Source organism: Megalops cyprinoides, chromosome 22 (genome assembly GCF_013368585.1).
Source record: "Megalops cyprinoides isolate fMegCyp1 chromosome 22, fMegCyp1.pri, whole genome shotgun sequence".
Lineage (NCBI taxonomy): Eukaryota > Metazoa > Chordata > Actinopteri > Elopiformes > Megalopidae > Megalops > Megalops cyprinoides.
Window position 1 is genome coordinate 17,648,292 of NC_050604.1, and position 14,340 is coordinate 17,662,631.

Genomic DNA, 14,340 nt, shown 5'->3' on the forward strand with positions numbered 1-14,340 from the left:
CTGTAACTTATTCTAAGGATACAGGGAATGTTATGGGCCTTCATTTTTGTTTTCCACCCTGAGCCTGATGTTTAAGGGGTAGCATCCATTCGCCCAGAGTGCGAGGTCATAATCCTGTAAGCTTCATCACAAGATTCAGCTTTAAGTGTATTTTTGTCTTTGGCTTGCTTTGTGTTAATTTCTCCCAATATATTAACTCTTAAGAGGTCCTGATCAAAACATTACTCAGATAAATTTACTTCAATTGACAGCTTTCCCACTAAAGCAGCACAAAAGCTAAATATGCAAAACTTCAAGTCCAGGGACTACTCCATCCTAGGGCCTTGGAGCCCATCTCACTGTTACATTAACTTTGTCCCCAGCACATGAAAGTAAGTCATATCTTAAATAGGTCACTTAACTATTGAAGTCAGCAACACATTGATATGCAGGTTGCAGAAGAGATTGACCTTGAACCCACAGTATGAAGGGTATTCATCACAAAAGCCTTAGAACATAAAAAGAATGGTGACAACGATGAATATTTACACTATTTGAAAGCTGCATTAAAATTCCTCAGCATACATCATCCACTTGAAAGGCACATTAAAATATGTGATGCAGATTGGCCAGAGTATTACTGTTTCTGCATATGTAAAGAGTATTAAACATGGTTTTCTTACCAAGTACGCACCACATTGTGAAAGTAAACGTCTCATGTGCTGAACAGGATTTTTCTGGTTTTGTTGTTAGTCTTTTTTTTAACATGCCTTCATTTATTGAACAAAGCTGAGAATGCCTCCATGCCCTCACAGAAAATGCAAGTTCAAAGACAGCTTTCCACTTTGCTTTTGTTTACAGTGACCAGTGTATCAATTTCCCCTTTAAGGAAATGGTGTGATCTGAAAATCTTTACCAAGAACAAAGGGCATTGTTAAGCTCTGGAACAGAGCAGGCAAAGCCAGGGACATTTCAGCACCAGAGATGTCGGTGGGGTGCCTAGTAAATAAACAACATTAAACCCCTTAGTTTCCCAAGGTTTAAGCTCTTAATTGTTTGTCAAAGACTTTCCTAATGGAAAGTTGGTTGTTCCATCACAGAAATATGGTCTTGGGCTTTCATGGGTTTTTTCTTTGATGTTCCTGCTAATGCCCATTAGAGTCTCCACATGCACTGAGAGGAGTTAAACCCTGTTTAAATTTGTATATATATATATATCCAAGTTGCAAGGACTGTTCAAAGGTTATTGTTCTGACTGGCTTCATTTCTTTCCATATGTCCCAGAAAGGCACTATTTCACAGATCTCTAAAATAGAAAACGTTTGTATGTTCCATAGGTATTGACCAATCAGATGGAAGCAGGATGGGAAGATGTCAGTCATGTCCACGTGGGGGCATGGCGTGTGAAATCTGTGTAGTTTGCCTATGACACGGCTGCGCACATCCTGCAGAAGCAATCAAGGTGACCCCGCTGCTCCTGAAGCAAAATCACATCTCCAGTCTTTAGAAGTGACCTCTATGTCTTCTGTCATCCCAGCCTGTTTTGTACATTGGCGTCTCCTTTTAATTCTGAGGTCAACTGGCATAGAAATCTGGAGATATCAAATAACATAGAATATAATAAAATAAAAAAGAACAACCTTTTTAAGACTGTATACATAGATTATATTATGAATATATAATATTGTGAACATAAATGATCATGATTTTAAGGCACTCCATGTATATGCAGTATATAAGTAGATACAGTATATTATATATAGTGTGCGCACACACACACACACACACATATACATTTGAAGTGCTTGAAAAGAATGTCAATCTGTGCAAGATACCATTCAGTACTAACAAGGACAACAATTTCTTTTGAAGAAAAAACAGAACTCGACTCCTGGTGTGATGAAAAAATAGAGTTACCATGGAAGCACCCTCAAAAAGCCTTGCCTGAAATTGTATTTGTTGCACTGGCGGGGACCATTGTGAATGTGAAAGTGCATTTTGTCATAATCGGTTCATAGCTACCGAGGTCTGTTTTTCTTTTTTTTTTTTTAAACCTGATGGTGTTTTACAGTAGGTGTTTATTGGCATAAAAATGGCAAAAAAAAACAGAAAGAGGCATCACAAGGCCTCTGACACCCATGGGAATGTTCCATTATTTACCCATCATCATTAAAAATGCAAACAGTGGGTCAGCAACGTATGCATGCATAATATCCTGAGGACTTTTCTCTCTGAGCTCTGGTGAGGAAAAGCACACATTCTGGCCTGTGGCAGGAGCACAGCTCTCTGGAAGTCTGCTGTAAAACGCACATGGCTAAAAAAGATCACCTGTGCGTGTTTCATTAAGCTTCAGCTGTTAAATCTTTAATATCCCTCACTGTTGCAGTAAACCAGTTGTTAAAAAAAAACATTACTAGCTGGAACAGTGTATGCATTTTTTATACTGATTATAATTACAGTTGATCTATATTCTAAATCTGGGGTAGCGAAAGTATGTTAAATCTTATATTGTTATTATATTGCTTATGGAAGGTTATGTAAGTAGCCAGATGCATTAATACATTAATACATTAATATATACTTCTGTACAGTAGTATACCATTATTAACTTAACCTGAATGTTGGTTTATCCAGTTTTTCATTTAAATATATTTTATTGATTATTATTAATATTATTTAAATATTAATTTTGTGACAGTATTTATATAGTAAAATTGTACATGATTAAAACAGTCATTGTTACTTAAAACTGTACAGATGGATTCATCAGACTCACTTTCCCCAATAAATTTTTGTTGGGATAGCAACTGAAAACAAGTGTTGCCTGACAGAATCTGTCAATCTGAGGCATATAATTCAATATTCACTCAAGTGTTACAGGGAAAAAAAAAAAAAAAAAAAAACGCCCAGGTCTCAGCTGCATTCTCGACTCAAAACACAACACCTGCGTCTTCGGCGGTCTGCAGGCCTTGGACCTTGAAGGCTGATGGAATTCAGCTCCTGAGGAAAGAAGAAATGGAATAATTCCATTTCCATGACCGGTTATTTATTTTTCAAGAGATGCCATGCGATGCTTTCTGGAGAAAGAGGAGACAGAAGACATAGGGATTTGTTTACATAATCCCTCAGAAACTGCAGAGCGAACTATTGCCATCAGGAAAATTAGCAAAACAAACAATAAACCAAAATTGCATTATGTCTACGTAGGATTAAACTGTGTAAACTTCTGTTCAGTTGTGTTAGCGTGCTTAAACAGCATTTTGCTAATTAGTCATCTATTAAACCAAATCAACTTAGTAAGTGGGGAGAAAATGCAGTGAGACATTGAATATGGACTCATCTATGTGGTTATGTGCATAAAGAGTATGCCATGCAAGGGACAGAGTAGAAAGACCCATCTGCTCATACATTGACTTCAGGACCACAATCCTCTGTGCTAGCCTGCATTTCCAACAGAACCAGGGTTATTAGCGCACAAGCCATTGACCAGCTAACCTGCGAGCTTTCATTCACGCTTGTAAGATAAAGCTACTGACATTGCGGGCAGAGGAAAGCATGCTTATTGGCTTGTTGATACAAAATGGGCATAAACATTAAGGTAAGGTTGCAAGGTTGGTGCCTGTGTATTGGTGCTGTAGATTGGTCAGGTGTTCTCCTCAAGACAAGGTTCCATACCTCCACACAGGGAGGTATATTCTCAGCACCAATTCCCATAGGTGGGAAAGAGCAATGTCAAAGGATATAGCTCAATCACCATTTAGTTAAGATGGGCTTTGGCAGCACCCAATGGCTGAAATACCCTCTGGCTGGAATATCATTGCTCAGGGCAGGGCAATGCAGCCCACCCACTCCAGTGAGGTCGTCCAGGAGGCAAGACTTCACATGCGATAAGCCTTGCATAGTTTACCTGGAGAGCCGGTCATAAGCCAACATTCTGCTGTTTTGGTCTTCCAGAAAAAGAGCAAATCTGACCCCTTAATAAATTGGAGTCCTTGTGGTGTTAGTTGTACATGAGCTTGCATCGTTATAATTAAATGCTGAACAGGGAAATGTATTTACTGTAATATAGTGTAATTTACTAATTTACTTTCATTTCCCATCCCTGTTGCCACCCTACCTCATTTGTGGCCACTCTTCCACGTTGGAATTTTAACTAAGACTAAACTAGTAAGCCAGGCTGCTATGGAATATGACTGTAATGCAGTTTGAAAGTGTGCTATCGCTGCAGATTTGACCCTCTGGGGAATCCTGTTTCTTCTTCTCGATTTTGAGCTCTCTTTTTCTTTCTCTTTCTCTCTCTCACTCTCACTCCATCGCCTTTTGGTCCTACATCTCAATCAGTCATGCAGCCCACTTGGGGAAAGCCGTTTGAAATTTTTTCATTTTATCTGTTCACAGTCAATTGAACGTGGATGTATGTGATCATTAGAGGGCTCGGTTTGCGGGCTGTCAGACGTCCACTGCGTGCAGATGATCCAAAGTCTCCTCTCAGTCATCTGCTGACAGAACCGGAGACCCAGGTGATGCCAGAGGATGACCTTTGCCCTCTTCCTCACACAAATGAATTCACTGCAGTGCTTGCCCTCTTCTTTGAAATGCTAATGCAGGAGAGAATGGTGGCAGTACAGGTAATGGTTTGGGCCACGGAATACATTACATACACTGCATGCCGTGATTAGCCCATCCATATTGTAGTGGACTTGTAGCAACCGAAACAGCATCTCATTCAAATGAAAAAAAATGCAGCATGATACACTGTAGTACAGTTGCATATATTAAGGTCTCCCTACTGGTGTGATTAGACCTCTGAAACTCATCCAGAATCCTGCTGCTCAATGTGTCTGCAACCTTCCCATGTGTTCCTGTGTCTCACCCTTTCTGATTTCCTTCCACTGGATTACGCTAGCTGCTCGCAACCATTTGAAAATGGTGGTGTTGGCCCACCGAGCATCTAGGGGAAAAGCTCTTTCATATCTGTAATTGATCATCAGAATTTACACACTACAAACCACCCCCTGTCTGTCATGGCCCCCAGTTTAATGAGCCACCTCCTCAGACTGTATCTTGCTGCCCCTTCTTGTACATTCTCTGTTTCCATGTAGGGCATGTGTCATTGCATTTATGTAAATTGCTGCAGTACCTCTGTATTCACTATGGGCACTAGTTATTACCTCATTGTGTGGTTGATTGAGATCTGCTCAGATGTGCTTTATTTGTGTTCCGTTCTGTATTTACTGTTATACTGTTGTGTTGTGCTCATGTACTTTTGTACCCTTGCTTTGTAAGTTGCTCTGGATAAGAGCATCTCTCAAGGGAAAAAAGTAAAAGTTCAGTATATTGCAAAATTTTACAGGTATGTGTCCGATATCAATAAAAGGACAATTATTCAATAGGACCTGCAATACCGTTTGTTGGAAGTATTTGTGAAGAGGGCACCGTATTGACACATCTGTCACGCGTGTTTTGATGGCTTGGATGGTCGGTGATTTGTCTCCCAGGTGATTGTTGCGCGCGGGCCCAGCGGAAAACTAAGAAACTGGATGACGGCTGATTGTGTTACCATTTTAAATGGGCTGCCGTGTCCCCGCCGAGTTCTCCTGATTTTGCCTCGCCTCTTACCTGTCACGTCTGATTAACCGGGCCCCCACTATCCAGTCGCTCTGTGTGGTGTTTCAAATTGCACTCCTTGTCCTTAACGAGTCACCTGCAGCCTCTCGGAAATACAGCGACGTACCGGCGTCTCTCATCACCGCTGTCTGTCTGGAGCTGGAACCCGGAGGACATCAATCAGCAACATCTTAAAAGCGCACTTTCTTCACCTCACCTTTCTGTCGTAATCCGGTTATCAGATGCAATTGCATGCCGTTTGCAGTGTTCTTGGTAACCACACTGGACTGAGAATGAGACTACATTTGCAACCAGTGCATCACTCACCAGATGCACTTATATAACACTGTGGGGTGCTGCATGTTACAGTGCGCCATGGTGTGTGGTTCAATGTTGTAAGAGAAGGGTGAGATATGCTGTAATTCAGGTTGATTGTTGATAGAGTACAATTTATTCACTGCATCAAAACATCAAAGAACTTCAGATCATTTCATATTAAATGGGAAAAGGAAACAGAGCCAGAAATAGACCCAAGGGGACATACAGTACTTCCTGTCCTTGATATGTAAGGATAAATTTAACATTCTTACTATATAAAAACATCACTACAATACTTACCCTTACAGATGTCTGCTGTTTCAAATTTTTTTAACACATTACAAGTCAAATGTTAGGCACATTTAACATAGGATATTTTTTTAAAAAAAGAAGATGGATCATTAATATTAATGTGTGGCGTTTCAGCAGCACATCAGAATATGATTTTCATAATTGTGATGTTATGTATGCACAATATGACAACAGTTTTTAAACTAAGAATTACAGGCATAGATAATTATGAAATGTTGTTGTAGATTTATTATAGTTCAAGAAAATGTTCCATTATGATATATAATTATTAAATTACATCTCATCTTGATGCTACAAAACTGCCTTAAAACTGCTAAAACTACATTGATCTTTAACAGTATAAGAATATTTACAGTACATAAACATGAGCCATCCACAATGAATGTGCTCTGCTATAATCTTTCAACTGTGTCCTCCGTCAAGCACTATATCTTTTTAGAATCAATAGGACAGACACCTTTCAGTCTCCATTTTGAACAGTAACTAAGATGGTAACAGTGGCAACGGCCATGAATGATTTGTTCTCAGCAGCATAGACAAGGTCAGAATATAAGCAGATTTGTATTATACTATTGATGCGGTATGTGTGCATGTGTGTGTATGTGCGCTTGTGGAGGAGGGGGGATGGTTATGAAGCTGCATGTAATAAAATTGCATATCTCTTCTGTTGTAATTCACCTTCAATAATAATTCTAATAATAATGCTTTTGAAAAACATATGTCATAGCATTCTATTTTAAATGACCCTAGCTTATATTACTACCTGCTACCATTATATTTGTATGGTAAACTCACAATGAAATAGCTGGAGAATCCGGAATATTAACAGCCTGCTTATTTGTTCCCCAGAGTTAAGGGCAGAGTACCACAGCAGTTATACTGATTGCTCTCTCATGGACAGATTTATTTGTTTGTCAGATAGTCAAGTATTTCACTTGTGAGATTCTGTTTGCCGTACCTGGAAAAATGTGCCATCACTAGATATGAAATGATGAACCACATTATGTAAGCATTCATGCAGTGCCACTCTTCTGTAGTGAAGTGGGCCTGTATTTTGTGTAAATGTATGCAAATGTGTTCCTCTGATTGACAAGGAATATGAAAGGAGTGAAGGTCGAAGAAAGCTCTGAATGGAAAGCGTGGTGCTTTATGCATCAATGCCGGAGTTATGCAACACCTGGACACTGCTGAAGCCGACTCAAGGTCTGTTCCTCACCTGATGAGAGCTGAACTCAACTGCCTTTGCTTCCAGTTTGTTTTCAGCAGAGCACCATGAGGTTGTCTTGGAATTACAAAAAAAAACAGCCTCTTAATGTCCTGCAATTACTTCCAAACACTTCTTGTTATTTGGAAAATCACCCGAGTCTCTGATTTCAGGGAAGGGAAACCGGTTGCATGTTTCAAGACATTTTACAGCTGAATTCCTTGTCACTCTGCATCTGCCCCCCAGCCTAGGGGGAAAACATCAGGTGGAATAAACCTTTAACTCGACCATTTTGGATGTGGTTTAAGCATGATTGCGTGTGAAGTTCAGGTTTTTCCGTTCCATTCAGCTGTGAAACAGCACTGAAAAAAAAAACCCATCTGCCTGGTAATATTAGTGTTTATGATTCCTGTTTCAATGGCGCCTACCGCAGGTTTGTTCTGTGAGGAAAATAAACCCAGAGAAAGTGTTTGATGCATCGCTCACTGCGCTTCCTGGCTTGAGGCACATGAGGGCTCCATTCAGAGTGCACTGCTGCTTTCAGCCCAATGCCTTCCTGTTCACAGCTTGTCAGGCATTTACAAATCTGCTTTCAGGGCCATGTGTTCACCGTGTCTGACTTGTTTTGAAGTATTTCTGCAATCAGTTTCTGCTACTTTAAAACAATGCCAAATAATGCATTAATAGAAAGGAAAACAGTCTTGTATCGTGTTAGCAGTTGCTAATGTTTTGCCTGCTGAGGTCTGCGACAAAACATGAACGACAAGGAATGCAAGGAAGAAGGCAAGGACAAGGTGGAAATGAAAAAAAAAAACTCAAATTAATCTAAAGATTGTGTCTTTCTTCTGTAGGTGGATGTCAAAAGTTGAATAACAACACACAGATTATCACATTATTTCACATAAAAACAAAACAAAATGATGATTATTTGAAAAAAAAAAAAGTACTGTACCCACAAAAAATATCAAGCATGAATAAAATATTGCCTAAATTGAAGCACACATGCCAATGCAGCTAATAAAATACAAGTTTTCTGCTCCTGCTAAGCAATTCAGGATAGGTTTTCCCAGTGCTCAGCTTAGCCCCAACTATGTTTTGAAACCCTGAAAATGACTGAGGCCCTTACAGGCAGAACACAAGAACAACCTCTGGAATCCTCCTGTTTTTTTTAAGGTACACTACTGCCACCTAGTGTACACGAGGGTAGACTTGAAGGGCTCTTAAATCCTTCAATTCAAGGAAGGATTAAAGTGTTCTGAAAACCTCTGTACCCTTTCAAATACCATTAAGGATCTGACAAAGTAATTAATGGGTTAGCAAAACCAACTGAACATGTGCAGAAAAAGTGATTTATCAATGCATATTTATTCTAAATTAAAATTTCAAAGAAACGTTCAAATGCAGTTTCTTGTTGTTAATACATAATTGTCAGGAACACATGTAGGGATTCATCCAAAGTCCAGGCCAAAATGGGCAGGGGGGTTTGGCTTTATATATGCCCTTTATAAGCTGTCCTTTATGATCCTTATGTCATAATTACTGTCAACATGATTGTAATGCTGTAAGAGATTTGCTTTAAAGACTTTGCTTTAAAACTCTACAGAAAAAATACTTTTTTAGCTGGCTAAAAAAAATGGATGGCACACATTGAAACTGTCATCTTGCTTGCTACTTACTGCAGTTGATAAACTAACAAAAATAACAAAAAAGAAAAAGGTTTTCAGAGGTATTTAAATCAAAAGTATCATGTATAATCCATACCACACAATTTAAATTGCATAAAGCAATAAGTCCTGACAAAAAAAGTGAATGAATAAAAACTAGGTTACTCGCTATGAAGGGGTCAAAGGAGGAGTGTTTACATTTTTTATCAGGAAAGTATTCAAGTATGTATAAAATGAAATAATCCTGACACATAACAATGATGTTGGCATGTTTCACACGCAGACTAATTAGCCCTTTGGGGAGTAGCCATGAATGTATGTTCTGCATGGTCCATATAGAGTATTGCTGTAGAAGCGCTGTGGCCTCGCAACATTCCAGCTAATCTAAATATCCCGAATGTAGCTAATCAGACATCAAGGATTTTTATATGTGTCAAATATGGAAGTACTGTATTATGTATGGTGTAAACATCTTCATGCTGTTTCCATAAACCCTTTTTTCATAAACCCTTACCCTTATTATTATTATTATTATTATTATTATTATTATGGCATTACTTCATACAGATATAAATGTAAATTGTTACAATCAGACTAACCCCTTACAGTGAGAATAAATTAGCTGTGACACCGATCTGGTGTGCTCTCATATTCAAGTGCTTTAAACTTGAATCAGTGCAGCTAATTCAAATGTCTTATATTTTTTGGCCTAAACCTGTGATTGAATGTACATTTATTGAGACAGATCACCAGTGTGATGAGTTGGGTGACAGAAAGTTTCACAGTTTTACAATCAGCAAGCGCAATTCACTTTTTTCTGCACACTGGAGACCCACACCACTGGATTCAATGTGATGCAATGCACACAAGCCACAACCTGATGAAATCTGTATGCAAGTAGCACGGGTTTTTGACGTGTGTCTTCTACATTAGCTACCCTGAGTAATTCTACCTATATTAATAAAAAGTGTTAAATGTGTATTTAGATTACATCTAAATATATGGAACACTGTGTGCTATATGACCAACAATAGTCATGCCCATGTATGACTGCATTTCTCTTGTTCCATCACAGTGAGTGTGATTGACTGATTGATTGATTGTTGTTGTTGCTGTTATTCTTACTATTGCTTTCATTCTGTTGGGGAAGAACAAGAAAATAGCTTTGTTTGTGTTCTTGCCAAGTAAACAGATGAGAAGATCTGCATGATCAAAGGAATGTAACCCATTTTTAGTGCCTACTTATGTCAACTACTTATGTCAACCACCACTTACTGCAAAAGGCCTTTCCAATAAAGCTGCTCTTCACCTTATATATATCTACCTTAATGCCCTCGCGTCACAGTGGTGACCTTGATCATGGCATGTGCAATGAAACCAAGGGACACTTCAAAGACACACTGATGAATATCGCTCGGATTCAATTACACAAATTCGGAATCAATGATCTTTCACCAAGGTGAATCCAGCAGTTTATGCGGGGTATTGGGAATGCCAGGATGACATGGTAAGCTTCATACAGCAATTGTATCAGCTGGAAGTGAAGTACTTGTTAAAACAGCTATCAATAAATTTTGCTTTGAAATACGTATGATCCAGGATACCATGTTTGGCATGTCCAGTGTGGGTATGCATGTGTGTGCTTGTTTATGTGTCTTTATGCAGTGCACTACTTAAAAAACAGAAAACAGTTTTGGCAGAATACACACCTACAAACTGACATAGTACGCTGTATTATACTAAATGTTTACAAACAAGCCTCCTGCCCCAATTTTTTTTCTCTCTAGCTATAATTGCAAACCTGAAACACGTATTCATATCATGCGTATACTACTAATATATCATTCACCTGAACAATCAGAACTTCTTAAAAAATAAGGCTCTCAATTTCCATTCAGAAACACAAAGTTGTGCATATTCGTACACACTTTTTGCTTGCAAAAAAATTTCCTATAACTGTGTTTTAAGAGTGACTATGAAGCCCAGTGCCAGAATACTGTTTCAATATACTGTACAAAGTGGAAGAGAGAATCTGAGTCAAAATGCTTTTCCATTACAGTGGAATACAAAGTATTATCAGCAAAATGGCTGCTGCTTTTTTGTGAAAGTGTTATTTTAAGCTTGGTGGGAGGCGTGACAGCAAAAAACCAAAAACAAAATGAAAAGGGGGAAAAAAAAAACATAAAAGCGGAGTAATTGACTGTGCTATCAGCAGCTGTGGGTGTGCAGTGAGAAATGGAGCTCTTTAACATGTGGGAATGGAGGCTTATCACTGCTTACAGAGCACACAACTGGAGGCAGAGATAAGAACACTATCAGACAAAAATGCCTGGACTGACAATATGTTGTTAGTTGGAGCAATGAGTGCTAATTGGGAAAAGCCTTCATTTCAGAACTTGGCCAAAGCCTTGACTTTTAGCCCTATATTACCAATGCCTTAATCCGATACTTACACATATCCATCCAGAGTGACTTACAAACAAGGTATGTAAATACATAGGATAAAGGAAAATGGACAGTTGTACACACAGACACTGCGTTGTTATAACCAGTATCATAACTGAAATAGACTAAATGAAATGCAACAATGAACATCAGTAAAATAACTAAAAGTTAGACATAAAGAAGTAAACAAGCCACAAGGCAAGTGTGTTCTGTTTATGACAAAAAGCTTTTGTGAAAAACATTATTGCTGTTCTTCTGTTTTACCTACATTAAAAGCAACCTCGGTGAAAATTGCATCATGTTCATAGAGAACTATTACATTTCTGACAATCCAAATGAGCTGTTACAGAGTTGTTAATGCTGCTGATTTTCAATTACATGATTTCAGATTTTAAAAAGTCACTGTCTCCCCCTAGTGGAACATAAATACAGTGGACCCATCTCCACCGACCATACAATTCAACTGCGCTAGATTGAAACATGAAGGAATAAATATTGATAAGATTATGAATATAGGTGTCACATAATCTGAGACTTTTATCTATTTAGATGTTTATTATTGCAATGGCTAAAGGATAAGGAATGATTAGAGAGATTCAAACATACTGTTTAAATAACACTGAAACCATAGTTTAAAACTTTTCAAGATCAGAATTTGGTATTTTAACATACATGCTTTACTTTACATATGAATGATTTTTGTTGAAAGGTTGAGCTAAGTAGCAGCAGAATGAGCTCTCGTTAAGATGTGCAGACATTTGTCCATGTGGTAATGTGACCGTTACCATCCAGGTACCAGGGGTTGGTCTCTCTCTGCTTGCAGTCATTGTAGATGTGACCTGATTTCAGCACAACTTGGGACATGGCCACACCTCCTCTTCTTCCTTGCTAGATTTAAAATTGCACTGTGGGATTTTGACGTGCGCATGGTACAACCTTTCATCTTCTTTCTGTCTATATGTTTAGTTCTCCCTCTACATCCTCTTCTTCTGAAAAAAAAAAACAACAAAGATGCTGTGCAGTGTGGTAAAGAAAATAAGGTATTATTATTTTGACATTTGACAGAATAGGCCCCCAAATTAAAATGCAATGTCCTTTATTCAGATTTCTCCTGACTCCCCTGCATAATTTAAAAACAGGTCATCTCACAGCATTCACAGTCATCTGCAGTAGGAAAAAAAGTGTGAAAAAGTGCATGCGCCGGAGACTAAATCTAATTATTTTAGAAGCCCTTTTAAAGGATATCGACGGCATGGTTAATAGTTTATAAAGGACATCAGAGCAGTGGTCAGATGATATGGGCCAGGCTCAGAGATACCGGAGCGCTCGCGCAGGTGCAAGCGAGAGCACTCCTCCCCCCCTCCCCCGTGCGTTGAAAAAGGACAGATGGCCAGTGAGCGCAGGCCGCCGTGTGCGCCTCCCACGTGGGAGCTTATCTGAGCTAATGCACTTCATTAGCCTCCAGCCTCCAATTACATCACCGGACAGCACAAACGCGCCAGGAAATGCGGGTTGCATCATTACGCTTCTTCTGTGAAAGGAAGCTGCAAAAAAGGGGGCCGTATCAAAGTTTCACAATCGAACACCGGGTATATTGATACTGAAATTCACTAAAACCCAACAAATGCACACAAATTAATTTTAATTTCATTCATGACCTTTTCATTAGTTTCTCAGTGCATGCCATTTTTAGGTGACTGGAGTTTTTAGGAGATTGATTTAGGTCCATGTGATATGGACAATTAAATTCAAAGCATAATATTTGTGTAATGTCCTGTTACTTCCCACAGGTGGTGCCAATGATATAAATTTGAACCAAGCACAAGATACAATCACATGAACCTCAGAAAGTACACTTCAGGTGTAAAGAATTTTTTTTTACAACAGGTTTACACCAGGTCATAGAGTAGACCATAGTCTACACAGTATGCAGATTCTATACTTATTTATCATATAAACATCAAAGAGACCAGAGAGCACTGCACAGAGATATAAAACTTGCTCGATCATGTGGTAATTCAGTGTTCTTGGAAAAAGGTTAATCTTTCCTCATGAAATGAAATTTGAAGATGTAATGATAAATTATTTCCGTATAACATTTCACCAGGATTTTAGTAACAGGACTTTAATGTCAACTGGCGCACTTAATTTTTGTGGGATAGACTTTGCCTTAGGCTTGCAAAAAATATATCAAGGTCCAAATATTCTTTTAAAATCGGTTTCTTGCATGCATTTTGGTCCTCCAGCACCAATATAGCCTAATTCTGCAGGCCTCTCCAATTGCATAGCCTCAAACATCTCATAGTAATCAAATGTTCAAATCAAATGAGTTTGTTAACAAGCCTCAGGGGATGTCATACTAAGCCTTCATCATGCAGCTTGTGTTGTACAACACAAACACACACCTTTAAAATGAACTTAAAATGCATTTAAACATTTCACACTCCCATTAGCCACCGTGGAGTAATTTGCTAAGTTTAGACACACTATATCAGCCAGCATAGCTCTTATCAGTTAAAACTCTTGGAAAAGAAACAAAATATGTAAAACCAAATGACCTTCACATCTGTTTCACCAGTGTCTAGAGATATGCCACCAGATATTTTGATCAGTTCTTTGATTTTGCTTTTAATTCAGCAGTCAGTGGGACATAGAACTTGAAGACCTGACTGGCTGTTGAAAATGCCCACTGTTTATTACATGCCACGTTACAAATCTATGTTATGATCCCTTTTTATTTTTTTATCTATGTTATGATTTTATTTTTTTATTTTTATATATTTTTATTATATTCAGGTTATTTACATTTTG